At 44.1% G+C, this 5,000-nt stretch overlaps 1 protein-coding gene across 9 annotated transcripts in view; it reads left to right on the plus strand.

Moving 5' to 3' along the window:
* Positions 1-4,955: 4,955 nt before the first annotated feature.
* The window catches only part of cac (calcium voltage-gated channel subunit cacophony), a 775,822-nt gene continuing 775,777 nt past the window's right edge, over positions 4,956-5,000 (plus strand). For all 9 annotated transcript variants that reach the window (XM_076210759.1, XM_076210761.1, XM_076210766.1 and 6 more), the window contains exon 1: positions 4,956-5,000. This exon is cut by the window's right edge and continues 55 nt beyond it. The gene's annotated coding sequence lies outside the window, so the exon portion shown is untranslated.

Raw genomic sequence — 5,000 nt, forward strand, 5'->3', positions numbered from 1 at the left:
CAGTAGTCTAAGAGATGAAAAGGTCGCCCTTTCGCACCTAAACACTTGCCTGCTCCTTCTGATGGATCTTCAGTGACTGCCATTCTCATCTTCCTCCCTTCTTGGAAGTCTCACTTCCAGTCCAGCAGTCTACCACTGCTCCCGCCCTTTACTTAATTCAGACTCCGCTCTGGTCTCTTATATGATACCTTATCACATACTTTCTTCGAATCCAGGTGAGCCTCATCTCTGGTTCTCAGCCTTTCCACTCTGACGTTGCAGATGCCGGCCGCGTTTCCACCTACCCAGAGTTTTATTCAGAGAAGCGGAGTTCCATCTCTCGGGTGGATTCGGGAGAGTCATTCGAACAGAAGTCAGGGGAGGTCAGACATGCGCAGCTCATCAATCTACTCGCCCCATAGGCGAGCTTTACGCCCATCCGTATTTGACACTAGATCCCCACCTTTTGTCCGGACAGTGCTCAAGTAAGCCACAGATACGGAGGGGAGTATTTCATTTAGCACTCGGTAGACAGATCTGAGGTAATTCGCACTGGAATGTTGTGTATATGTCCTGAACCCCAATCCAGTTTAGTAGCATGAGTTATCTCTATACTGACGAGTTAAACACCATATGAGGACGGAGCCTTTATTTGTACGACGTTTCGCTTATTACAGCTTTTTCAAATACAAGTTGAGATACATATGCTTGATATTAAATAAGGGGAAAGGAGGGAACGGGGAGAGAAAAGAAGTAGGGGGGAAGGAAGAGGAGGAGGAGGAGGAGGAGGAGAAGAGGAGGAGGAAGAGGAGAAGGTGGGGGGATTGAACACTGGGAAAGGTTGAGAATAAGCCTAAACGTCCATGGGCGGAATGGTCACAAAGGGTGGTTTAAATATTCTAAAATTATCTCTATACTCCTAAGTGCCTCGCTCGACGCCACACCACTCCTCAACTTTGAACGCATTCCTCGGCAGCTTTCACAATTTTACGTTCGAAGGTAACTCGCTTTTCTTCAAGGTACGTGAGGGCACTAAGCATTTATATATAATCGATTGGAGACCGCTACTGCATACTTCTGGGCGCACGCGTCACCCCTAAGCTTCTCCAGATGAAATTTTGGTAGGTTAATTCTCGAGACTTTCCTGGACTTAACAATCAGCTTAAGTGTATTTTGTATTTTGTCGGCAATAAACAGCGCCTCTAGTTCCGGGAATATCATCGTACCGAAGAGGTGGATTTGTAGAAATGAGAGAGGAAAGTTTTAAGGAGAGGTAGCATAACGGAGTGCCAGTAGAAGATAAAAGTGATCATCATTATCTTTTGAGTGGAGATGAATCCCCAATCGCAAAAATAATGCTAACTGACTTGGTCCGTAAGAACGTCATAAAAGTCCTTAAAATACCGAGTGCATAAGACATACGGGGACGCAGCATAAGAGTTGCGACCACAAGTCAATGATCGGTTCAACAAAACACTCTAGTAAACCTTGTAGTTCTATAGGGTCTTCCATTGAGAGGAAATGAAAACGAGACTGTGCAGCTTAGCCTCTCTGGGAGGCGACACAGCCTCCGGGGTCACCAACTGATGTGGGTAGTTACCACATCATGGTAAATGGTATCGTCCTTAAGTAAATGATTAATGAAAATTCAAATCTCTTCAGGACTTGTAATTGGATATGTCGTCCGCCATCACATAAATTATTTACAATGAATATTTTAATGTTTTGTACAAGTATGCAAATATGCTACAAATAGACACTATTTACAATATACTGTAAGGACCATCCCTGCATGTGACAATAGTATTTACAATATACAATTTCATTACCACGGACGGATATAATAGATTGACCACGATTAGTAATTCTATTTACAAAAATGTTATATGCGTTAAGGGGACACTACAGAAGTGGCGTGTTGCCACACCCCCATCGTAATGGCTTCTTCTGACTTGGTAAGGTGGTTAGGATGGAGGATACGAAGTGGAGGCCAAATGGAGAGCGTCTTGGCATGACTATTTTCATTGTGGAGGAAGTCTGACACCCAAGTGATCAGCCCGATTATACTGAAGAGAAGCCAACAATGCAGTGCGACACTGGTATACTGCGCCTTTAATTCATGCCATTGCAGAGAGATGGGGGGGGGTGGAAAACCGTAAAAGTGTTACTTAAACAAGTGCTTCCAGCGTTCAAAGGCAGGAAGGCTATCCACTGGACTGAACAAAATATTCAAAATTGGACATTTCTTTGAAGGTTATACTGACCGAATTTTTTTATATTTTCTAATCAATAAAACGACAGTGAAGTGTCTCTAAACTGAATAAACTCGTCTGTTATTACCCAGAAGATTTAATTTTAAGAAGACTATATGCTCAAAGTGTTAAGAGGATTAGTAATACCTCTGTTTAAACCTATTCGAGATTCTCTTCACAACATATTCCTTATCCTCTTCCACTCCTCTTCTATCCTAAACGCTCATCCTGAATCCGTATCCTTTCCTACCCCCCCCACTCTTATTATCTTCCGTGTTTACTTCCAGACCCGTCTTCATCTCCTAATGGAACCGGTTAACTTATTTTCCTTATTTTCCTTTTCCTCGGTTCGCATCTCCCTCATTTCTCCCATGTGTATCCCCATTAATATCAGTCAGCGCCCTATCAGCGTTTTTCTCGTGTTTTTCATTTCCCCCTCATTATAAACAAATGAAATCAGTCAGCGGGCTGTCAGCGTTTTTCTCGTGTTTTTTATTTCCCCCTCATTATAAACAAATGAAATCCTACACCCACCTTATCTTATACAAGTAGACCCTTTCAGTTTCCTCTTACGCAGTTCTCGTCTTTTGTTTTCTATCAAAGGCGGAGCATGCCGACAGGAGACCTTTTGGTCCATATCTAGGTCAGATCCTTCCTCCGTGTCTACTTCTATCGCTCCACCTCGTCAACCCTGAACCACCAAACATCTCAATCTCTTCCGAGCCACCCAAGAGTTCTCACTTCGTATTTTTTGTCTTTTTATTCTTTTCTGGGGATAATACCTACACTCCTTTCGCTAATTCCCTTTTTTTCTGGCCTTAATCACCGGCTTACTTTCCATCGTGATTCTTCCGCGGAACCACAATTGTATTCTATTTCTCTTTTGTCTTTCTTCTCTTCTCTTTTTGATTATTCGCTTTTGGCCTTTCTTTCGCCTCCTTGTTTGTGGGACTTCACTCTTCGACTCATTTGGCTCTTTATGCCACTGTTATCTCCCCTTCTGATTCGTCTGTCGTCTTTCTTCAATGTTCCCATTCATAACCCTTGTGCCTTTATTCCCTTTTGACCTTCTTCCACCCTTCCTTCTTCCTTCCTTCCTTCTGTATCTCTCTATCCTTTAGTACATACCACTTTTTCCCGTTCTACCTCGCATCACTTTCCTTCTCCTCTTCAATCTCCTTTTACTCTTCTTCCTCTTTTTCATTCTCCTCGTTCTTCCTTCCTTCCTTCCTTCCTTTCTTCCTTCCTTCCTTCCTTTTGTATCTCTCTTTCCTTTAGTACATACCACTTTTTCCCGTTCTACCTCGCATCACTTTTCTTCTCCTCTTCAATCTCCTTTTACTCCTCTTCCTCTTTTTCATTCTCCTCGTTCTTCCTTCCTTCCTTCCTTCTGTATCTCTCTATCCTTTAGTACATACCACTTTTTCCCGTTCTACCTCGCATTACTTTTCTTCTCCTCTTCAATCTCCTTTTACTCCTCTTCCTCTTTTTCATTCTCCTCGTTCTTCTTTCCTTCCTTCCTTCCTTTTGTATCTCTCTTTCCTTTAGTACATACCACTTTTTCCCGTTCTACCTCGCATCACTTTTCTTCTCCTCTTCAATCTCCTTTTACTCCTCTTCCTCTTTTTCATTCTCCTCGTTCTTCCTTCCTTCCTTCCTTCCTTCCTTCCTTCCTTTTGTATCTCTCTTTCCTTTAGTACATACCACTTTTTCCCGTTCTACCTCGCATCACTTTTCTTCTCCTCTTCAATCTCCTTTTATTCCTCTTCCTCTTTTTTATTCTCCCCGTTCTTCTCTCCTCTTCCTGTTTCAAAACCTTCTGATCTTCGTCTTCTCCTCCCTACTTTCCCTGTACTTTGCTTTCCCCAAACATTGCTCATGTTCTTCATTTCCCATCTTCTCTTATTCATTTTCCTCCACCTACTTTCCCTGTACTTTGCTTTCCCCAAACATGGCTCATGTTCTTCATTTCCTATCTTCTCTTATTCATTTTTCTCCACGATCTACACATGTACTTTGTAACTTTGCTTTCCCCAAACATTGCTCATGTTCTTCATTTCCCATCTTCTTTTATTCATTTTCCTCCACGACTTACACCTATTCGCCACCACTTTACCTTCACTTCATTCTCCTCTTTTCTCTCTTTCATTCCTCATTCACAAGGTAGCGTCGTCTTCCTCCTCTCTACGGTCCACCTTCCTTTCCCCTGTGGCCGGGATCTCATCGTTCTTAATTTCTTTCCACTTATCTCCTCCTCCCCCTCCACCTTCTCAATCCACTCTTCCACCTGAAACAATTCAAATCCACCCCTTCCTCTCTCTTTGCTCTCTAATTTCCTCTGCCACTCTGTCATCCCCTCCGTCCACCTTCTCCTCTCTTCATAACCTCCTCGTCTCCCTCCCTGCCCTTGTAGCCTCTTCCCTGATCCTTGCTTCCCTGTTATGATGAGCTGCTCCATCACAACCATTTTGCACCACCATCTCGCCATTTCCCTTTCACAAACGGGTCACCTTTCTATCTTGTCCATCATCCGTCCCTACTTCATTACCTCCTCGTCTCCCTCCCTCCCTTCGTGGGTCCCTCCCTCGCCCTCCACGCCACCACCGTACTCCTAACCCACCCGCTCCACGCCTCTCGTCAGCTGCCCTGCGTTACCACCCATCCCGGTGAACCGGGTCTGCGCGCTACCCATCTCAGTGTGCTGGCAGTCTCGGCAGTCTTGGTGTGAAACGTGGCGTGCGCATCCCGTAGAGTAGTCGCCGCTTTTGC

The sequence above is a fragment of the Oratosquilla oratoria genome, chromosome 27, assembly GCF_046742065.1.
Source record: "Oratosquilla oratoria isolate Oo_2021 chromosome 27, ASM4674206v1, whole genome shotgun sequence".
Classification (NCBI taxonomy): domain Eukaryota; kingdom Metazoa; phylum Arthropoda; class Malacostraca; order Stomatopoda; family Squillidae; genus Oratosquilla; species Oratosquilla oratoria.